Here is a 24,706-nt window from a genome sequence, read left to right as displayed (position 1 = left end):
TTTCAGTGATTTGGGGGAGGATCCGACAGGTGGAGGCTAGCAGTGAAAGAATTCACCAGAGGCAGAACAAAGAGACAGTGGTTGATAGAATACGCTGGAAAGGAGTGGTTGGCAGTGCAGCAGAAGAGAGACTTTCTGCCAGGAGACAGTGGTGGGGGCTGTCGTTAAGGGGGGGAGTGGGGAGGTGTAGGAACAAGGAATATACGGAATGATCCTTCTTTGCGACCTGTGCCTGGTTGAAAGAAGCCCATTGGTCAGCTGGGGGTTAAGGCTCTTTCAAGATGTGTCACCTAAAGGGCCTGCTGGCATGGCAGCCCAGTGGTCATTACCTTTGATTGCTCAAGTCTGCTGCCTAAAAACAGCCTCTATAAGATCATGTTCTTATTATTCTATCCCATTTCTGCATTGTCCTAACACTACCTTTTCTGAAGTATTTTACATTTATTACTATCTCATAGCTGTTACATCCCCCCTTCATAGAGGGGCAGAAACTATGTAGTAGTGTTTTTTTTTTAATCTTTCAGAATATAATTGCATTTATTCTGATGACAAAATGACAATAGAAAGCCATTGTTTACATGTGAAAAAATCAGGAAAATCTATCACACTGGAGAGCAGAGACATTGCTGACTTTTTATAGCGTTTTCTATCTTCAAATCCTACCTTCTCTCCTCTTCTGTGCCATACCCCATAAGGAGCACCCCATCCTTTCTCCTTACCCCACTAACTAACCCCGCTGTTTCATCCCTCTGATTTCCCACCACTGCCAGGTTTTAAGTTCAACCACGTTTTTTTTTTTTAAATTGAAGCATAACTGATATATAATATCATATTAGTTTCAGGTGTACAACAGGATGATTCCATATTTGTATATACTGAGGCAAGGTCACCACAGTAAGTACAGTTAGCATCCCTCACCATGCAGAGTAGATGAAATGTATATATATATATATGTATACATGATGTGTACAATGTTGCTAAAACCAGCCTTTCTGTTCTCCTGATGCTGGACCTTTTATTCATGCCTTTTAATCTTTAAAAATCTAGGCTGACTTTGATTCCCACCTTTTTTTGTTTATTTTCCTTTCCCACTTTGACCTTCAAACCCTGAAATGCAAACCAAGTCCATCAATTGCACTAGGCATCTTTAGAAACTGCCCTGGGGCTCTCTGTTCCCCAGAGGCAGAACCACTCTCAGCCTGTTCTTAGAACCACGAGCAGCTGACGTTTGAATACAGAGAGAAACACCATCCTTGCACATGGTGCAAGCAGCCACCTCCTTGGGGCTTCCCAGAAGTCTCCAGTCCCATCAGATGTCCAGGCCGTCTTGTTCAACCTCTCAGGCCCTTTCCCTTTTCTCCTCTGTGTACCCCTCCTCTCACTGGAGGAGTTGAGGGGCTGGAGGAGCCCCTCAACTTGGTGCGTGCTTTGGATCTCAGCTTCCTGAATTAGGGAAGTCTGCACTAAGTTGCTGATGGACAGAACTCCTGACAATACAATGTTTAAAAGTGCTATGGGCCTCATACCCATTGCACTTACTCCAAATGTCATTTTTAACCTGAGTGTAGTTTTCTAAACCTTTCATTTGGAAATCATTTCAAACTTACAGAAATGTTGCAAAATCATAATATTACAAAATAATCCATATGCATTTTATCCAATACACTTAGTATCGACATTTTACCTCCTGAGTGTGCATTTTTTTAATGAACCATCTGAGAATCAGCTACAAAGTTCAGAGTGCATTTCTTAAGAAAGAAATTGCTTTTGTACAAACACGGAACAGTTATCAATGTCAGTAAGCTTAACATTTTTACCATACTCTTCTTGAAACAGTGCTCCATTGGGTTAATGAGCTTGAAACAGGAAATTCAAACCTTGTTTTTTAAGAGAACTGATTCTTCCTAATCTTATCAGACCCCATGAACAGATCTACTACTGTCTCGGAAGAGGCTTGGGCTGAAGGTCACTGGTATGAATAAGCAGGACCCTGCATTTCTTACCCCAGATGAGAGTCCAAGACCCCATCAGTTTGTATGTTTTCTGGAACATACCCTGGGCCCATCTTCATCTCCTAAAGATACCCTCCTGATAACAGGGGCCTTGTTCTAATGTTAAGTCTCCAACTCGAAATGAACATCGTTATATGTTACATGTCTGCTCAGTGCCCATGCCCCATCTTTCCTCGTGACACAGCTTCCCCATCCTCTCATCAATATGTGTTTCTAAAACCCCTATGATTATACAAATCCAGTTCTCTCCCCCTTTGGGCAGGTGGATCTGAAGCTTGACCTCCTGTCTCCTCTTCTCGAGTAAACCCTTTCTTTGCTGCACATTCGAGGTTCTAGTGATTGGCTTTGCTGCACTTTGGGCAGATGGACTTGGGTATGTTATGTTATCTATTCTAATTTATGTTCTCAGTCGCTCCTTTATAATTTATTTTTTTCCCTTTGTTGTAGGGTCAGTCTAGGATCATGAATTACATTTGGTCATCATGTCTTTTCAATGTATTTTAATTTGGAACATTTGCCCTGCCTTCCTGCCTTCTCTCTCTTTTCTCTTTTTTCTTAAATTTTCCCCTCCCTCCTTCCCTTCTTACTTCTTTCTTTGTCTCTCTCTCCTTTTCTTTCTTTCTCTCTCCTCTCTCCCTCTCTCTTTCTTCCTTCCTTTCTTTCTCTCTCTTTCTTTATTCTTTCTTTCTTTTATTATGCTTTATTGTATTTCTTCTTTTTTTAATCCTTCTTTTCATTAACAATACTGGTATTTTCTCATTTTTAATAACGAACGTTTCTTATTGTGAGTTGCTTAATATTACCTTACACTTCTGGCCAGAATAATTGGGATTAAAAAACAAGAACAATGCCAGGCCCATCAAAACCTCTTTACCTCCAGGAAGGGTGCTCCTGCCACCCATCATACCACCATTATGTCCCTATCCCTGGGCCAGTGATTGCTGCGTAATAGGTGCTCAGTGAGTGAATAAATGAATGAAGTAAGACATCTGTAGCATCTACAATTCACTACCCAGATGTAACTACCCTTGATCCATATTTACCTCCAGGGTTTTTTCCCATGGGTACACTGAGCCAAGAGAATCCTAGAAGAGCTCTGCCTCAGCAGGCCAAGGTCATGACCATGGTGGCAGTGATCCACCTGTGAACACATAGGCTCAGGAGAGCCTTGAGCAAGCATTCAGGCATAGCTGTTCTGCTATAAAAACTAATATTTATGAGTTGTGTGTTTACTATTCATAATATCTCCAGCATTGACGAAGGTCACTCTTTAGTGTTCCAATGGGAAAGGAACAGCGCGATTGAAAAGATGACTCTTTATCGTCTTACTTTTTGGGCAGGCAGGTGGGTCATCTCAGAGATGAGAAGCCTGGGCCAGATCATGCCGGAGAAGACAGGAAGGTGTGATGAATGCTGGAGCTGGAATCCTTGGCAACACCTCAGGCATTGGCAAAGAACTACAGATAACTTTGGATTTCCTGCGTGGAAACTTCTTTCCTACCCATGACCTTCTTGAAGTTTGACACTTTCGTCCATTGCCCTACCTCCTAATGTTTGTAAATATGCACGTAAGCATGCGTGTCCTTCTGGATGCCTTCCAGGAGGCAGTCTCTGGGTTAGCATGCTTTCTTATCAACTGCTATCACGTTTAGCTATGCATGTATTGACTGGTCAAGGCTGCAGAGTATTTTATCTTATCGACACAATTAGTGCTGAACAATTCTTTATTTGATGATATTGAAGTCATTTAGAGTTTTTATCATCACAAAATAACACTACAATGAAAACTATTGTAAAATCTTTCTGCATGTCTCTGATGATCAAAGAAGTTGAACAAATGGTCAAAGATACATGTATCTTTACAGATTTTGAGGATACTGGTGAAGCAATCTTGCAAATGTCTACACTAAGTTATATACCTAGTTGTGAAGGATGAAGGTCTATTTCTTTTAAACTCTTTCCATCACTGGTTAATAGTTTTCTTCCCTAATTTAACGAATATATTACCATTTTTGTTGATTTAAATTTCACATATTTGATCACCATTTCATTAAATATGTCTCTGTCTTTAAAGTTGTGGGATTTCCTTTTCAGATGTGGTTTTCCTTATTAAATAATTCTTTGTCTTGGGGGTCCTGGCTGACTCAGTCACTGAAGCATCCCATGCTTGGTTTCAGCTCAAGTCATGATCTCAACGTTGTGAAATTGAGCCTAGCTCTGCACTTGGTGGGGAGTCTGCTTAGATCCTCTCCCTCCTTCTTCCTCTGCCCCTCTGTAACCCCAAATAAATAAATAAATAAATAAATAAAATCTTTAAAAAATAATGATCAATGTTCATATTATTGTACAAATCATAATTAATTCATTAAAGATGTTAACAACATGCATATATTTCAAATTTCCTTTTCATTTTGTCCTTGCCTATTTAGTGAATATTTATTCTGTTTGCTTTTGATTTGTCTTGGCTATTTTTACTGTTTTCTTTACAGAATTAATAACATCTACCTAACTGGGGATCTGCACAGTATTAAGACTAATAAAGTGAGCCCAACTATATATAGGACAAGAAACTAGGGGAGGAGATGAAATTATGCTTAGAGTCCTTCCCTGGCAAGAGTGTGGGCAAACTCAGAATTCAAACACCTAACATGGGAAGACAGGTGGACGTCTCAAGAGTCACTTGGTATCTTAGTTTTTCCAGAGAAACTTATTGAGGCATATTACTTCAAACATCCCTCGGTGCTCCAGCAATGCCATCCCAACTGGGTATTAATTTTAAATACCGGAGGAAAGGAAATATTTCACAAATACACTGCTGTCATCCCAGAAACAGACAGAAGGGGACAATTCAGGCTGCAATCATCATTTCTGCCTGCCTCTTTCCCTGCTCTATGTCAACCTCCCAATAAAGGGCAATTCATCCAGCTTTAAAACATAGTGCCTGTAACAATCTGATTTTCTTCAAAACGTTTTCAGTGATGTAAAATCTATATTAGATTTCTCCTTTGCTCTTATTTTTAGAAACTTATACCAAAGTGAGGCTGGACCAAGATCCATCATTTCCTCTTATTTCCTCTAGCCCTTTCTTTGCTTTTAATTAACCCTTCTAAACAAAGCTGACTCACTGTAAACGTTCAAAAAAATCTTCATGCTGATGTCCCTGCTTTAGTGTGCTTTTAAGGGTATCTTTATTTTCCAGAAACAGAAAGGGGGCTGAGGGTTAAAAATAAGGGAGTTTATTATCAATGAGATTAAGCAAATTAACTGCTACAAATAAGATTATTTTTTTTAAATGTCCAAATGTCAATCATCAGTTTCAGAATAAAATTACTTAAAGCTGAAGATAAGCTAGAATGTTTTATTGTGACTTTTCAACATCATTAGAGTTTATTTAAAAATGAAAATAAATAACAAATTAAAATCCAAGGCATGGTCTAACATAGTTGTTATACAAAAATATAAGGCTCAGTTCTGCACCCCCCACCCAAACTCCAAGCATGTGAAGGGGAGAATGAATAAATTCTGGGATTATTGCTCGTAGGAATTTTACAGATGAGAAACTTCAAGCTCAGAAGTTAAAGTGACTCAGGGTCACATCGTTTATTAATATGACAGTTGAGGCACAAACTCATACTTTTAAACCACTAAATAACTCTCTTGCTTATAGCACAGTTGTTTCTATCAGGTGTTAAATTTATTCTCAATATTATTTCTGACATGAATTAACACTATGATAATCAGGTATTTCTAAGTAACAACAGCAACAACAACACAGAAACAAACATGCAGACACTCTGATGGAGAATATTCTAGAAATGAAATGAGGAATCAGTTCCATGCTCCTGAAAGGGATCCTTGGGGAACGCATGGCAGGGTACCTTGAACTCTTGCATTTGGGGATCAGAATCCCCTGCAAGGCCGAGTTCTTGAAATGAAATAATTCTGCTGCACGCACATCAGAAATAATTTTCTGCCTCACTCTCGGTTCCATTAGAGTCTCCGAGTGGCTCCGGGTTAAATAAAGTGAAACGGGCATGCCAGCTGCTGGGAATACTGATTTTGAGAAGATCATAAATATATATATATTTTTTTCCATTTGTGGAAACTGCACACATGGACATTTCTGGTAGGCAGACACGAAAGCGCACAAGAGGGGAGTCTTGGCCCATCTTATGAGCCAAATTGGATCAACTGCCCAGGTTCCTTGATGGATTGGGTGGGGATTGTTTAAGAGAGCCAAAAGAAACCAATTTGGTCCAAAAATATCAACTTAATGGCCATTGAGCAAGACAGTGAGAAGCATGGAATTACCAGAAGATGTGAGAAACCTCACGTTTCAAGGTGTTCCTTTGAATCTTTTGTGAACAGGTGGGATGTGGGTTTCTCTACACAAATAATTACATCTGTGTTGATCTAGTGTTGAAATAATGGCTGAAGAGTAAAAATTATATTAGTTCCATGAAGCCAAATGACATTTGTGTGGAGGTTTGAAACCCTGACTCCCTTCCCATCTTCTTAAGTGTGGGTGGGGCCTTTCCTGTGTTTCTGTTTGGGGTGAGGGGAGGAGGGACTTGGCTTTGGGTCACTGGATTGTCCCCCACCCCACCCCGCCCCAGTTCAGTTTGCAGGGATGCTGGGCGGAGGAGGAATGTATCATCCCAGTCCGTGAATCCTTCTGAGATCGATGGGTGGTGTAAACATGAAACAATGGGTCCACTCCTCCTACCCAGCCCTGCTCTTTTTACAGGAACTCTCCTTCTCTGGTATCACAGTGTATTCTACTGTTGGGACTCCAGGAAATCTACTTTTGCTTTTACTTTTCGTCCAGTTTTATGCTTTTCTCATTTGGAAGGTGATCTGCTCTCCTATGAATGTGTCCTTGGTAATATGTTTGTGGCTTTCTTCAAACATGGATCGACCATTTCAGAAGTGCATTATTGTATGCCCTGGATTCCTTTCATTAACATGTAAGTTTGTCCTGTCACTCGTAAGCATGTACTTACTTCAGACTTGCATTTTCTCAGTCCATGTAAAAGGAAGCTTCTGGATTTTTTTAAGACTACAGGTTATTCAAGTTACTAGCTTCCAGTAAATGAATTTCTGAACAGATGTAAGAGACAAGACAGATGATAATGTGGGTGAGGAAGAAACAAAATGACGAGGAGTTGTATTTGACTACTAAGGACCCAGTTCTTGAATCATGGACGTAACTGGGAGCTGCTGCCATCCAACTGTGGCCTCAGGAAAGGCCTGATGGGGAATGGTGCTCAGGCAAGAGGGCAGGCTGCTTTGCAGTGCGAGGTGACAAGAAACACCAGACTTGTCCTGGAAGGCTTTTGGGCACAGTGAGAAACTGCATAGACTGCCCGGAACCCTTGTAGGAGAACACTGGTCAGAACTGGGGCTCACAAGACTGTGATTTGAATAGATTCTCTCCATATCTGTTCTAATTTTATGGTCGCACCTTTCTTCCTTCCTTGGTGGGGATTCTGGCCCAGGAGACCATCTGTCCCCAGAGCTGTATTTCAGAGCTGAAGAGGTACATGGAGAGTGGCCCCATTGACCCTATAAGATCCAGTGTATAGTCCAAGAGTGTTGTATCTTTACTGTGAAAAAGAAAAAGGAAAACCAAACAGGATTCAAAGTACAATTACTTCCCTTTCCTAGGATTGGCCAAAAATGTTGGCTTTTATGAAAAAATAATTTTAAAAAAATTACAAAGATACAGAAAGAACTTTGGTTAAGTAGTTATTTGTGTAGAAGAGGTAACAGGGTTAAAGATTTACATGTCATTTTCAGAGGTATAGCTTTTTGAAAGAAATAGAAAATCTCCCACATACTACTTCTTTTCATGGAGTGGGGCTTAGGAAAAGCAAACTCAGTGGAGATAAAAGGGGGATCGTGCCATTTCCCAGTCAGGATCCTGAAGGAAATGTCGGAAAGCAGTCTCTCCACAAGCCCAGTTTGCTCTAATTTCTCTAAGGAACAAATACTTTAACCAAATGTATTTTATGTTTCACCCTTTTTAGAACTGTCAAGTCTGTTAATAATTTTCTTCCTTGGTACAATTGGAAGAAAGATTAATCATTTCACTCTATATATACCACGGCATCAATCTGGCATTCAATCAAAGCCTAAAATTAGCTACTAAATTAATATTTCTCTTGGTTTTCTACCTTTCTCATGGAAATTAGGTACAATTACTCATGTGGTTTTGTAGTCACAGTCTCTTTCTTTTTCTATTTAAATATATCTAATAAAACTACTATGAATATAGAAAACAGGGAAAGAATGGAATCCAGTGGTCTAAAAATAAATGTTTATCAATGGGCTTTGACACAATGTTTGTGACAAGTTTTCTTTGTAACCTTCTAAATGTCAAATTCTCTCCCATTAAAGTGTATATTCAGATGCCCGAGTACAGCTTTGCTCTGATGTTCATCTGCGTAACTAATAGTTGCTTGATAATGAAATCATCATAAAATGCAATTTCAGGAACATTTGACTTATTTAATCCATGCCACCTTCCGGGAGATAGAAACACTTAAAAAATCAGCAAATTTCTTTAACGTTCTTTGAAATGTTTAAATAGACAGTGTCATGAAAGTCCAAATAAATTTAGATTTAAACACCATCATCACCAGGGCCCACTTCCCGCTCCCAAATTCTGGAGCCTAATTAATATCCCCAAAGGCAGGGCTACCTACCTGTCCACCTGCCCTGAGACAGAGAAGCCAGGATGGGAGGCCACCAACCAATTAGAGAGAACAGAATTTCAAAAGCTCTATAGTATTTCTCTGAGAGAACATGGTCCCTACTTGAAGATGTCAAAGTGTAGAGTCTTGCTGATACTGTAAAATAATGTTTCCTCATTTTAAAGAAGCCAGTGATCATATTTTTATACCTGTTATCTTCTGAGAAGTTTCTCTTGGCTTCCATAGCATGTATGAAATCACTTGCTTCTGAAAGGTCAAAATGCCATTTTCCTCAATGACCAAATTTAGCTGTCATTTGACATTTCTGAGCCTCCCTGTCCCCATGAAAAAAGAGTTATTTCCCATATTTTTGTAAGGGATAATTGCCACAAGGTAGTAAAGTACTTAGCAAAGTTATCTACATTCAAGGGACTCACAAAGCATATCATAGACAGACAGCAGTCTGTCTCTGTCCTAGTTGGCAATGTTTTCAATTTACATTGAAAACACTTACATTTTTTCAATTTAAATTTACATTTTTGTTTGCATAATGAGTGACCCAGAGAAAGAAAACCTGGGTTTGCTGCAAACACAGAGATGTGTCCAGACTCGGGCGATTCCTCTCCTTCAATCCCTATTCCAAACTGTGGGTTTGCTCCAGTTTGCTACCTTTTCATGTCAGAGAAGTGTCCGTCGTTCCAGGAATCACTTTCTGACATGAATGTTTCCAAATCTGGAAGGGAGGATTGAGGATCAGATGGACTTTCTCATCACACTTTCATCTGTGCATAATCCTCCCTGTAGCTCTTACTAGCTGGAGATGGACCATATGGGCAAGATTGTAGAAACCCACTTAACAGGACTTTTAAGACTCTTTAAGCTCTCTGTAAGTGGGTTGAGAAAGAAAAAGTAGATGGAGATCATATAATCACCCAACAATATTTGCATTAAATTGGTAATCCTATTTTTTATCCTGAAATCATCCATTCTGCGACCGTTATGCCCCTTTTCTGTTGCACTGAACTGTTTCCTTCAGTTAATTGCTAGCATCTTCTAGAATGTGTTTTATTTGGATTGTTGCAAATCCAGACGAATTAGATGACATAGCTCCTGGATGGTATAAGAATGCACAGTGAGTCCCCTTTTTGCCCAAGGCCAGAGGCCAGCTGATATTTACCAACTGATTGCAAAGCCAAGGGTGTGTCAGAAAGAGGCAAAGTTGTCACAGTGTTCATCTCTCCCCTAAAAGAATGTACTCTGGCAGTGAGTTCAAAGAACCTAGAAACAATCATCACAAGCCCTTATTCATGTTAAGCAGAGAACTATCCAAAATTCGGTCCAACAAAAAAATGTTCACTCAGTTATGCGCAGGAATATTTTTTAGCAATACTTGAAAGCGCTGTTTATTTAGTAAACAAATCTCTCTCTGTTTTGCTGAATACATTGAACACAAATCACAGGCTCCACAAAACGTATTAAGTGCAACAATGATAAATTCTGACATCAATTTTTTTTTCCTTCAATAGTTTTGGAGTAGAATGATCAATAATTACTCTGTAGAAGACCAATTCTGTAAATGCCTCTATGTGGTTTGTGGTGTGTGTGTATTTAAAGGTAAAATTTTGTTTTTCTCTATCCAAGTGTTCTAAATGTTCTTGAATCAAATATTTTTAGGTCTTCTTTTCAGTAGACTTCACCGTTTTAGGGCACCTATTTCATGAGTTGAGCTGAAATTGAGAAAATGAAAAATGAAAATGACAGAATTCTAGAAACAACACAAAAATGAAAAACGCCACCATGTTGACTCATAGCCTGGTACTAGGCACTGCCTTTAATCCAAAGACAGAAAGAGAGAGAATAAATTAAAGGGTCAGTAGTAGCTGCAGAGGCTTCTCTTGGCAGAAAAGAATGCTGGGCATGGAGGGGCGTCTCCCATTTCTCTGAAAATACTGTGTTTCATAAACAGTTCAGTGAGGATCAAGGGGCCTGCTGTTGGCATGTGTGGATTTGCAATGTTTCTGATAAGAAATAAGACTTTCTCTGTCATTGTAAAATCACCATGGAGTGGATTTAATGATGTAGGCACCAGAAAAAATGACATAGTGAGGGAAAAAAAATGGCAACAATGGTTATTAATAGAGAAAGACAATCTCAGCCCTGCCAGAAATGAATGGAGACGCTTTGATAATGAGCTGTGGCCTGATTTTACAGGTGTAAACCACAGCAAGCCAACTTTGGACCGCTGTTTATTTGTGTGCTAAATTTGTCAGTCTTAGAAACAATACATTAATATCTCAATGTAGTATTTTCTATAATTCTATGTATTTTTTTAAAGATTTTATTTATTTATCAGAGAGAGCGAGCGAGCACACAAGCAGGAGTAGCAGCAGGCAGAGGGAGAAACAGGATCCTTGCTGAGCAAGGAGCCCAGCACAGGACTCAGATCCCAGCACCCTGGAATCATGATCTGAGTCAAGGGTAGAAGGAGCCACCAGGCATCCTGTATTTATTTTCTGATACATGTTGATTTATGTGTTTATGCTATGTTGTTTGGCTTCCAAAGGTTCATATCTATTTAACTACATTACATACCTATAATGAAATGGAGCAGCAGTTTTAAGAGTGGAGTCAAACCACCCTCCCTCCCTCCCCCCCCCCAAGAAACTCGGGGAGAGTAACTACTTCGTGCTGTATATCTTAAGTCTCATGTATGTAAAATGGGAATTACACAAACTTCTTCACTAATGAAGAAGGAAGCAAATGATTAGCATAATCCTGGCACTGTTTAAACGTAAAATAGAAGTTAATAATATTAGCCGTGCTCTTATTATTGTTAATATTATCATGACATGATTAAAGCAGACATTAGCTGGGAGTAAGCCTTCTTATTCTTGTTTCAGAGAAAATTTTCCCAGGACACAAGTAAAAAGCCTTTTGATAACTACAAATAAAGCCAAGTGTTAGTATGAGACCTAGTTTGCTTCCTATCAACTGCCTTAAGTGCGGAAACCAGTGGATGCTGTGTATGGCACAATGCTAAGATGATTTTGTAAAGAGAGCCAGGTAGTTGTACAGTATTTTGCTCACAGGCTGTGTGAAGTCTTTATTTTATGACTATGAGCTATGTTTGGCAGCATTCCTTCTGTTATGCAAATACACAGTCTCATTACCCAGAAGAATAACACTCATTGACATTCTCTACCTTCTTCTTGTGTTCTGGAGGAGGATCAACTATTGATTAGGGAGCCATCAAACAACAGATTTTAAATCCCCCTTTCAGATAAGGTATGTTGCAATGGCTAAGATCACTTAGTTATTCAGAGCTTTGGAAAGTGTGACACAACAGTTACTCTGACGAACATAAACAACTCAACAGGGCATGTTTCAAATAAATAAAACATTAGTAAGTTGTAGGTCAGCATTGGAGAAGATCTCCACATTATTTTACCTTTTCTGTGACTCTGCAGCAGAGGGGACCCCCTGACAGTGTGTAATGGAACCCTTCCCCCCCAAAAAGAAAGAAAACAACAGAGAGAAAAAAAGAATACAGAAATAAAACCAAAAGGGGAGGAAAAACCCTGTGGGCTGATCCGATGAAACATTCATTACTTTGTGGGAAAGCAGCCAAAATGATTTATACTTCAATACTCCATACTGAAATCAAAGAGAATGGGGTAGAAATGCCGATACAACTCTGGATGGAGAGAGCTCGAAGCATGGTACTGCAAAAGAATATTTTGATTGAGACATTTAATGGCAATTCAAACAGACTAATTATGAATTAAGGTACTAAAAATGCATGTGATTTCACTTCTAAGGCAACAGCTGAATTTTTATTTCTAGATGTAATATTTGGCTACTCATCATAGTATGATTGGGACAATATAACTTTATTGTGTAAGTGATTTTGTGCCAACAATGTGAAAAACGAATTTCAGAGTCCGCTTTTATGCAAAATGGAATGCGTTGAAGATATCACTTAGACTCTCTTGGTTCTTTAGCATTTACAAACAAATCACATGAAAACTAATGTTTTTCATGTGTTTCCAAAAATATTGTTATTAGCATTAGTCTCACAAAAATAGACATTTTCATCTTGACTACATACCATAATGCATTATGTTCAAATTCAGTTTTCCTTACCAAGAAGTTTTAAGAAAGAGTTATGATTATAAACTATACATAGTGTAATATCAGAAATTGAAGTATGAGGAATTTATATATTTAAACCCCTTGATATCATTTATGTGCAATTTATGTTTACTGTAAAGGTGTGTAGACCTGCATAGTACTGTGTGGATTGTTATGTAGTTCAAATCAGTGAGGTTGGAAGTGCAAGTGTGTGTTTCAGGTTTCTGGTTGTCACATACATGATTCTCTATAATAGATGAAGTGAATGTTGAACATTTATTCTAAAAACACTCTAAGAGTCTCATTTAGAAATAATTCTTAAGGGGTACCGGGTGGCTCAGTTGGATAAGCAGCTGCCTTTGGCTCAGGTCATGATCCTAGGGTTCTGGGGTTGAGCCCTACATTGGGCTCCTTGCTTAGCGGGAAGCCTGATTTCTCCCTCTCCCTCTGCCTGCTGCTCTGCCTATTGTGTTCTCTGTCTCTATGTCAAATAAATAAAAAATTTAAAAAAATAAAAATTTAAAAAAAAATCTTGACCTTATTCTTGTTTTTCTTTTCCTTTTTATTTGTTATGATGTCCTTATCACTGATAGTTTAGTTCTGCTTCTCCCTGAGTTATAGAAATGATAATGCCCAAATCAAAATGGTACCCTATCAACTTCCATCTCCTTGCTTTACTCAGGCAACTGAATCATGGGTGGTGCGTGCTTTAAACAAAATAAGCAAATGAAAGCACCCTGAAATTAGTTTAGAATATTAGTTTTAATATTTTTGTCATTGATTTGAAGGTAGCTAACTTTAATTTTATATCATGGGGCCATTTCAAAATAAAAGATTATAATCCACAAAATCCTTTTTTTAAAAACTTTTTAAAACATTTTTTAAAGATTTTATTTATTTCTTTGACAGATGGAGATCACAAGTAGGAAAAGAGGCAGGCGGGGGGGTGGGGGGGTTGTTGAGCAGACTCCCTGCTGAGCAGAGAGCCAGATGCAGGGCTTGATCCCAGGACCTTGAGATCATGACCTGAGCTGAAGGTAGAGGCCTAACCCACAGAGCCACCCAGATGCCCCCCAAATCCTTTTTTAATAAAGGGAAAATACAGTCCATCTTCTCATAAGAATAACTTATTTTAATGATCCTATGAATGGGCTTTCTTCTTAAATATAGGAAATTTGACGTGATTTAATCATTTAAACATTGGTAAACATATGCCTCTTATGTATAAACACCTGAGAAGGAATATCAAATTTTATAGAGGATTTAAATTCATCTTTTCATGATAAATTAGAAGCATTTTAATATGTATATTGCATTACATAGTTAATTACAAACATGTATTCAAGTGTCACAATTTCATAGAAATAAATCTAATTTCAATGCAATATTTCTCATGGAAACAACAAATGAACTGATGTATTTATAGCTTTCTAGAGCTTTCTAATTTGGTAAAAGCTAAGCACATTAAAAGTCATGAGTGTCTTATCAACAAAATTAAGAAACACTATTATTACAGAGTACCTGTGCAATGGCTATTAAGAAATGTCTTAGCTATGAACAGCATAAAATATGTAGATGAAAATAACAGAAAAATTGCTCTAATCAGACATCAGTTGATATTTTAAAGTATCTTTCCACTGAAAAAAGATGACCTTACTAAAAAATATTAAGAGTCAGAAAACCAGGCCCGATGGGACAATTTTTTATCCATTAATAAGATTCTGAAAGAAAGAGTCAGAGTGTGTGGGCAGTCAGTTCTGATTAGTGAGTATGTTACAGTACTTTTAAAGTTCTGATATATTACTTCCTAAATGTACTTCCTGAAGCATGTCCCTCGTTAATTAAAATTTCTGAATCACCCAGCTTTAACTTTATGAGCTCCATTCTGAACTCTATCCCTGAAACTTCCCTAAGATACTGCGTAAGACCAGCCATTTCGGAAGGTAATCAAATACGGTCATGCAAATGGAAGTCTTTGGGGTCAAAAGACTCCACATTGGCATTTTAGGACTCATTTCTTGACATGGCCATGTAGGGAAAATAAATAAACATATAAATTTAAAATACTAAATAAACAGCTTTCTAGCTTGTCTTCCTGATGGCATCCTGCTGATCTCTAATGTTTTGCTTGAACACCACTTACTCCATGGTCCTTTCCATGACTGCCTTCTTCCTGCCTCTACATCAGGAATTTTTTATCACATTGTCTGCTAAGCTATCCACACACTTCGCCCCTGACATCCCTCTTTCGTTGTGTGTCATCGTGGTGCCTGTGTCTGCTGCACTCACTAGACGTCACCTTGGAAAGAGCATCAGTTATGTCTTTTTTAATGTCATATCTTGTCTCTTTGGTATAATACCCAGTACAGAGTAAATGCCTCAATAAATATTTGTACATTAACTTGAAGACTAGATAAGCTCCTTCCAGAGATTTTTGTCTGGAGCCTTACTTCACAGAGGAAAATATTTCCACTCAGCTAAATAACTACATTTCTTAGATCCCCTAGAGGTAAGCTATTGTCATGTGACTAAGCTCTGGTCAGTATTACATAAAGCGTGTGTAGTCTGAAGTTTCAGAAAATCGTCTTAAGAAGGGGTGCATCCCTCTTTATACTTTCCTCCTAGGGCATGCATTAAATGTGTGCTAAATGCATCATAGACAGCACCTGGAAGTCCAGCCACCATCTTGGACCATGAAAAAAGGGCCTTATCCTGGGCATATGGGTGAAAGGAGCTGAAAGAATGCTTAGAGGCTTAGTGGTGCCACCACACTGGGCCAGTGACATGGGCTGAAGTGGTTCCTCCAAAGGTCTTATGTTTAAGTTGTAACCACAAGTATCTCAAAATGTGACTGGATTTGGAGGTTGGGTCTTGCAGAGGTAATTAAGATAAAATGAGATCATTAGGTTGGGCCATGAAGCAATACGACTAGTATTTTTGTGAGAAGAGGGACCGACTTGCTCAGAAGGAAGACCTGGTGAGGACAGAGAAAAGAGAGCCATCTAGACTTCAAGCAGAGGGGCCCCAGAAGGAACTGATCCCACTGTTCCCTTGATCTTCACTTTCAGGTCCTAGAACTGTGAGGAAATAGATTTCTGTCATTTATTCCACACCCAGACCACAACACTTTGTTAAAGCAACCCTAGAAAACTAACACAAGTCTTGGTACAGAGAATTGGGACGTTGCTATAGCAAATACCCAAAATACCAGAACTGTGTCATGGGCAAAGGCTGGGAGAACTTTGAGGTACATGTTGGAAAATATCTAGAATGCCTTGACAAGGTTGCTGGTAGAAAAATGAGCACTAAAGACATTCTGGTGAATGCTCAAGAAGAAAAGAGAGCTGTAGAGAAATCTAAATCTTAGTGGTATACATGTATTATTATGAACAGAATGCTGGCAGAATATGAACAGTGAAGTCACTTCTTGTTAGATCTCAGATGGAAATGTTGGGGATGTTACTGGAACCTAGAAGAAAGGTGATCCTTGTTAAAAAGTGGCAAAGAACTTGTTTAAAATGTTTTCTAGTGTATTGTGGAAAGTCAAACTTGTAAGTGATGGACAGTTACCTGAGATTTCTAAGCAAAAAGTTGAAGATCCAGCTTGGTTTTTCCCTATTGCTTGTAGTAAAATATAAGAGAGAGTTATATAAGTTGAAGAAGAAATTGTTAGGCCAAAAAGTACCAGAATGTAAAGATTTGGAAAATCCTCACCCTCTTCATATTGCAAAAAATTAAAATGGTCTGGAGAGAATATCAGGAGTGTAAATGGACAACCATTTTTTTAAAAAGATTATAGTATGTGACTTATGGATACAATCAGCCATCTCACCAGAACTCAGGAATAGAGATGGGAAGCATACGGAGATTTGGGGGGGATCTTCTTATCTGGTGCCTTGGCCTTGGGAACTGTATGAAAGACCAAAAAGGTTTTTGAGAAATTGTTACTAGTAGAAATGTTCAGTTTTCACTGAAGTAGATAGAAACAAAACAAAGGAAGGTGTCAGATTTCTGTGATTCTTAGGATGGGGCCATACACATATCTGGTGGCAAATATTCACTATCCTCCAGGGAAGAATGACTTTGAAGGTGGTTCGGAGTTTGGCAGAAGTGCCACTCCCACCATAAACCTAGAAGACAGGGGTCCAGAAGGCAGGGCTGTCTTCTTGGTCCCAAAGATTGGAGCCATGTCCTCAGATTCTGAGGGTGGGGCTATCTTCTGCAGGGCTGAGGGGGCATGGTTATTCTTGTAGGCCCAGAGGACAGATCATGGAGCCAAAGGGAATGATGCTCAAACCTTACAATCTATGGAATTGGGTAGTTCAGTTGGCTAAACATCTGCCTTCAGCTCAGGCCATGATCCCAGGATCCTGGGATTGAGTCCTATTAGGCTCCTTGTTCCACAGGGAGCCTGCTTTTCCCTCTGCCTCTTTCCCCCATTTTTTTACCCCGTCTCTCTCAAATAAATAAATAAATAAAATATTTTTTAAAAAATCCAATGCAATTGACTGTGTTAGCTTTCAGACTTGCTTGGGATCCATGACCCCTTTCTTCTTTCCTCCTTTATCCTTCTCTGTTTTGGAAAGGGAATGCCCATCCTGTGACTGTCTGTACATTATATTCTGGAGGCAGATAATTTTTCATTTGGTTTCACACTTTCAGAGCTGGAGAGGACTTTTGCTTCAGGATAAATTATAACCTAAGTCTCACCCTTACTTAAGATGATATTTAGATGAGATTTTTGAATTTAGAGTTGGGGCTGTACTGGATGAGACTTTGGCGGCTGTTGTGATATGGTGACCATATTTCCCCAGGGGGAAAGATGTGGATTTGGAAGGACAGATGGAAGAATGTTATGTGTGGAATTCTGTCCCTTCCAAACTCGTAGGTTGATATCCTAACCCCCAGAAGCTCTGAATGTGACTCTTTGGAGACAGGGATTTTACGGTGGTAATTGAGGTAAAGTTAGGTTGTTAGGGTGGACCGTAATCTGATTATTACTGGTATTCTTACAAGAAGGGTTAAGGACACAGAAATACAGAGAAGAAAGACCCATGAAGACGCAGAAAGAAGATAAGTATCTACAAGCTCAGGAAAGAGGTCTTAGAAGAAACCAAACCTATTAGCACTTTGATATGAATTTTTAGTTTCCAGAATTATGAGAGGGGCACCTGGGTGGCTCAGTGGGTTAAAGCCTCTGCCTTCAGCTCAGGTCATGATCCCAGGGTCCTGGGATCGAACCCCGCATCAGGCTCTCTGCTCAGCAGGGAGCCTGCTTACCCCTCCTCTCTCTCTCTCTGCCTGTCTCTCTGCCTACTTGTGATCTCTGTCAAATAAATAAATAAAATCTAAAAAAAAAAAAAAAAAAAAAAAAAAGATAGGCAGAATTATGAGAAAACAATTTTCTGTTGTTTAAGCTGCCCAGTCGATGGTACTTTGCTATGGTTGCCCTTACAAATTAATACATCCCGGAAGCCTGCCTCAGTACTTTTGTTAGGTGAAGAAGAAATACACTTATATCCTATTGAAGACACCAGTACTTGGGGATTTTAGGTAACAGATAACTAAATCAAATCATATATAGTCCAGGGAGTTGGAGAATGAGATAGATCACAACAATGGTTGCAGACTTCTTAGTGGAAACTTTAAGCCAAAAGAAAACTTCACTCAAAATCATAAAGTATACTTTCCAGGTTAGAAGTCCATATTGATCAAATTAAGAATCAAACATAATAGATTTTTTAATGCATGTTTTCAGGTATGCCAATGGACCCTTTCTCATGGAATACTAGGGGAAATGATCCATCAAAACAATAAACAAGTAGTGCAATCAAGTAGCATGAATTTCTCTCATGACGCTGAAGAGAAGCTTCAGGGCAAAAATGTTGCAGCTGGTTTTTAGAGCAATAGCCAGATTGTAGCTGGGGAATAAAAAGGCAGTTAGGGTGGAATGCAAACTATTTAATGAGTCATATGCCATCAGCACTGAGCAGTTAGAAGCAATGCCAGCCCAATCACAATGGATGCAAGCTGCGAACATGATGAATAGCTAGATTGTGTTTTACTGACTAGATATTAGCCTCACTTGGGCTGGCTTCATGGCACACCATTTATGCAGTATGCACAAACACTTTTGCAAGAGCCCTGCGTTTTGTTTTATGCTCTGTTTTTCAGTCATTAAATTCTCAACTTGATCCAAGCACTTGTGTTTTGTGTGAAGTCTGAAGGACCAGCGAGCATGCATAAAAGCAGGGGGATCCACCAGGTGGCGTTGTGTGCATGTGGGCTCAGGCCCTGGGCGGGGCAGGCAGCAGGCCTGGGCAGTCTGTGCCCAGAGTAATTGGGCTGGAGGTTCTGTGTGCACATTAGGGCCAGTCCCAGGAGTAGAACCTGAGCTAAGATTAGTACCAGCAATGGCAGCAGAAGCAGGAGCTGCAGAGATAGCCAGCTTGCCTTGGGAAAGGAGCCACTCCTCATTGGGACAGTTTTCTCTGGCTTTTAAAACTGCAGCAGCATGTCAAAACAAATACCCACAATGTAATTAAATTTAAAAATCATCACCTTTGATAGAAAATAACACTATTTTCATATTGAAATGTTCTTGTCCTGAAAGACACAGCAATAAATGCACAAACATAAATTTTGAATTATATAAAAATCATGACGCCATTTTCATTTCTGGTACAACCACTAGAAGTAACAACAGGTAACAGACTAAGTATTACTATGCCATTTTATAAATTTACATTTAGCTTAGGTTCAGACTTACATGAAACTAATGTGTATGAAGAGTTAAATCTTTTGAGAAAAATCATCCCAAAAGAACTGTCAGCTCCCCTTATATTAAAATTTATATTCTGAAATAATTCAAGATGCATTCTAATATTGTCATTGCCTATAAAAGACTCAGCTTCTGTACCAGTTGCAACAGCAGAAAGATCTTTCTCAAAATTAAAAATTATGCAAAATTATTGTGAGCTTCCATTTGCCAAGAACAGCCAAAGTCATTTTCAATTATATTGATTGAAAACGAAGCTGGTAAAATAATAAATTTTGTTGAAGTAATAAATGAATTTACAGAAAAGGAAGCCAATACAATCTTATAATATATTAATAAATTAATATTACTTATTGTGTTATTTTAAATTTGATAACACAATTTTTCATAATTTATAAGTTTATGTCATGATTCATACCGTACGATTACCCCTACTATGTTTTATAAGTAATGTGACATCTTTTAAGAAATATAACTTAATCTTTTAGTACTTTTATTTATTTTTTAAAGATTTTATTTATTTATTTGAGAGACAGAGAGAGAGAGAGGATGAGAAAGAGAGCATGAAGAGGAGGAGGGTTAAAGGGAGAAGCAGACTCCCTGCCCAGCAGGGAGCCCGATGCGGGACTTGATCCCAAAACACCAGGATCACCACCCGAGCCGAAGACAAACGCCCAACCAAGTGAGCCACCCAGGCACCCACTTTTAGTACTTTTAATGGGAATTTTGAACAAGGGAGCTTGAGTTTTCATTTTGAAATGATGCAACTAGACCCTAATTGCCAAAAAACAAACAAACACCACAATGCTAACAGAATGCCAGCTATTGGTCTACAAAATACAAAGAGCTATAAGTTTATTAAAATATTTGGAGATGAAATAATGGTAAGTCCAAAGAAAAAACCAAACAAACAATAAAATAAGGCATTGTTTATCCCAGAGGAAACCAAAAAGCATTAAGGGAAAAAAAAATGCAGGGCACTTGGGTGGCTTAGTCATTAAGCTGCTGCCTTTGGCTCAGGTCATGATCCCATGGTCCTGGGATCGAGTCCTGCATCGAGCTCCCTGCTTAGTGGGAAGCCTGCTTCTCGTTTTTTTTCTCTCTCTCTCTGTCACATAAATAAATAAATAAAATCTTTAAAAAAAAATGCAAACCTCACTTCATGCTATACCATGAACTTTGATTATATTGTCATAATAATGACAATACTGGCTATGACAGCACCCAATTGTGTTATACCTTAATGGAGGCATTATAAGCATAGTAATATGAGGTGTGCGCATGAGTGAAGCTGTAGGTAAACTAGCTCCTCACTTTCCAAAGTAGCAAGACAAAAGTAAATGCAATTCAGAAATGTTAGTAGAAGCATGCTAATTAAATTAAATTATGGGTTTAAATAAGAGAAGAAATTTCCAACAGAGTTGAAAATATGACCTCCATAGAACACAAGTAAGTGAGGGGTGGAGGGAGATATGATATTGCTTTCTTTGTGATAAGTCTGAAAGAGCCTTTAAGAAAATATTTTATCGTAATATGTATCACTTAATAATTTAAATTGAAAAATAAATACTACTGCACAATATGGAAAATTTTTGAGGAAAATATTAAGTAAAAAGTAAAAAACAATTATTAGATAGAAAACTTACATTTGTAAGTCAAAACATAGAAAAATAAATTGTAAGTCAAAACATAGAAAGATAAAATAGGTTTAATAATTTTAGGGAACATTAAAACAAAAGTGATTCATACATAGATCATCCTTCTCTACTGTTCCCTGGGATATATATTTTTTACCAGTGTTATTCACAGCTATAGTTTTAAGGAAATTTTAACTTTTTCTTTTAATCCTTCAAGGTTCCTTAAAATGTCTGCGATGTGTCACTTAAGAGCATGGGGAGCCCCTGAGCACAGATAACTCCTCACGGTTCTATCAACGTATTTTGTAGCAACCTTGCCTCAGGAGTGCTTTAATAACATCTGGAACACATGGATTCAAAATATTTGTTACTTATAGCAGATATGTGCATAAATACCCATGGCGAGTTTTTCAAATTGTAAGAAGCTGAAAATAATTTGTTGACTTAGAGACCATTGACAATAAATAACCTGTTGCTGTGTTGGTTTTGTACACATTTTTGCTCTATCGGGTGAATACTCAGAAATAACAAAAATCAAATTATGTTAATTGACTCAACAGTTTGCAACAATTCCCAAGTAAACATTGAATCCCCAAGGTTTGGTTACACAGAGTTGTTTGCTATCCTTAAATGAACAGACCAGGTCAGAGAACTTGGCTCTCCAGGGAAACAATTCCTTTAAATAGTGTTTAGGTTCATTCTCTTCCCTGATTTTAGTATAAAACAGATATAAACAACAAATACATTGTTGCTAAGAACTACTTTTAGAAAACACCACCACCACCAACAACAACTCATGGTTCAATTAATGGCTAAATTACTGCTTTAATCTGTTTGAGCATCAAACGTCTCCCTTCCATCACAAGGACCAGGTTCTACCCACTATAATGTCATACGAGGGAGGGTTTCACAGAGAAGGTGGAAAAGAGGCAGTAAAGAGTTTATTTTTTCCCCCAAAGACCATTCATAAATTTATGAAAGTAAATGCAAAAATAAAACAAATAGAAAAAACAACACCAACAAAAATTATTTAGCCACCACCTTATGCAACCATATTGAAGATGACTGGAAAGTAGTAGCGCTAAATCAAAAATTGGCTTTAGGTAGAAGAGTCTAAAATAAGTGTTCATTTTTTCTTGAAAGCAGTCATGCTACCTCAGAACATATAAAAACCGTGAATGCGTATTTGACATTTGACATGGAGATCTCTATTAGTGTTATTTTCAACTGTCAAGCTATTGTTTGATTGTATAAATTTGTAATTAAATATAAACCTCTGGTGGGCCTGGGTGGCTCTCAGTTAGGTGTCTGCCTTCAGCTCAGGTCATGATCTCAGGGTCCTGGGATTGAGCCCCATACTGGGCTCGCCACTCAACGGGAGTCAGCTTTGCCCCCTCCCCATCTGCTGCTCCCCCAGCTTGTGCTCTCTTTCTCAAGTAAATAAATAAAATCTTTAAAAAATAATAAATATAAATCTGTGAAATAAGTCTTTTGTAACATGGTGGCTGTAAAGAGTTGGAATGACTACGGTTTTCTACCACCATTTTTTTTTTTCCCTTGAAGACTTACTTTCCCATACTAAGTATACTGAAAGGTTGTAGAATTTGGATGGAATAGAGGTTATGAGATATTTTGTATTAGATTTCTCTTGTTGCAACAAATCACCACAAATTGCATGCCTTAAAACAGCAGAATGTGGGGTACCTGGGTGGTACAGTCTGTTGAACCTTGTTCTCTGGTTTCAGTTCAGGTTGTGATTAGGATCATAATCTCATGATCAAGATTAAGCCCCACTATCAAATAACACGGTGGTAACCTTAATAAAGTATAAATTACACAAAATATGAAATGAGGTACTGCTTTTAAAAATAAATTACTAAATCTAGCAATTAAATGACCTAGGGCAAAGAAATCCTAGTATTAGTGACCAAACCCACTACCACCTTACAATGCTCAGTATGGGCTTAAGACTCTTCTTTCCCACCCCCACCACAGCTATGGTACTCCTCTCTCAAATAAATAAATTTTTAAAAATAAGAATTTATTATCTTATGGCACTGGAGATCACACACCTAAAATGGATCTCAAAAGGCTAAAATTCAGATGTCAATAAGGTTCCATTACTCTCTGGAGTTTCTAGGGAAGAATCCACTTTGTTGCCTTTTCCAGGTTTTAGAGGTTGACTGCATTCCTTGGCTTATGCAACCCCCCCCCCCTTTTTTTTTTTTTTTTTTTCATTTTCAAAGCCAGCAACAATGATTTGAATCCTTTGTATATCACATCTTTCTGATCTGGCCATTTTAGTTTCTCTGCTTTTAATGATTTATTTTCACCCAGATAATTAAAAATAATCTTCCCATCTCAAGGTCCTTAATCTTAATTACATCTGCAAAGTCCCTTTGGTCATATAACCAGAGTTAAATTATCTGCTGGCTCTGGGGATTAGGCTGTGGACATTTTGTGCAGACTATTACTCTGCCTACCACGTATTCCAATATATAGGATGAAAGCGTATTTGCACTTGTATGTTCTAATAATATTTTCATTTATGTTCTAAAATACCATCCATCATTAGAAGAATCTGTTGCAGTCTCAAATAGTAAAGGTAGATATTTTATTTATTTAATTCTTCTGCATATCTGTGGTTCTCAAATTATATTTCAGGAAGAGCAGGATCAGTACTATAGGAAATCTTAATAAAATGCAAAATTTTTAAAAGATTGTATTTACTTGTTTGTCAGAGAGAGCACAAGCAGGGGAAGGGGCAGAAGGAGAAGACTCCCACTGAGCAGGAAGCCCGCTCAATCCCAGGACCTTGATATCATGACCTAAGCCAAAGGCAGATGTTTAACTGACTGAGCCACCCAGGCATCCTGATAAAAATGCAAAATTTTGAGCAATATCCCCAAGCTCCTGAATCAGAGTAAAGTCCCAAAACTGTGTTTTCACAAAGACCGTTAGGAAATGCTGTTGTAGATTAAAGTTTGAGAACTAGTACTCTACCCCGTAGAATTGTAGGTTAAGAAAAATAGTTTGATACAAAGTTTCTAAAAAGCATAAGACTCCCCCATTATTATTTATGATAGAGGGTCATCAACAAATTGAATATTGCATATTTTATTAATTTTATATCCCTAAAGGAGTCCGTAAGGGTTTATTATGAGCCATATGCCAGGCTAAGCTCTCATAGTAAGATGGGTGTGTCTCTCCTCAATTCTACCTTCAGTGACCTCATTGAAGAGTATCTACAAAATAGTTGTGATAGTAATTTTATCAGGAAAATCATTACGTGCCACTAATCAAGTCAGAATCTGACTTTCCTCCCAAGAGCTGGCTGTTAAATATTTGCCAGCAAACCTTTCAAGATACTAAAATGTAATCTCTCTGTCCTTAAAGAATTTATATATAATACAGGATGAAAAAATAGTGAAGAATGAGAAATGAGAAAATTAT

Source organism: Mustela nigripes, chromosome 4, assembly GCF_022355385.1.
Source record: "Mustela nigripes isolate SB6536 chromosome 4, MUSNIG.SB6536, whole genome shotgun sequence".
NCBI lineage: Eukaryota > Metazoa > Chordata > Mammalia > Carnivora > Mustelidae > Mustela > Mustela nigripes.
The sequence above is the reverse complement of the archived record's forward strand: the minus strand, read 5'-3'. Positions refer to the sequence as shown.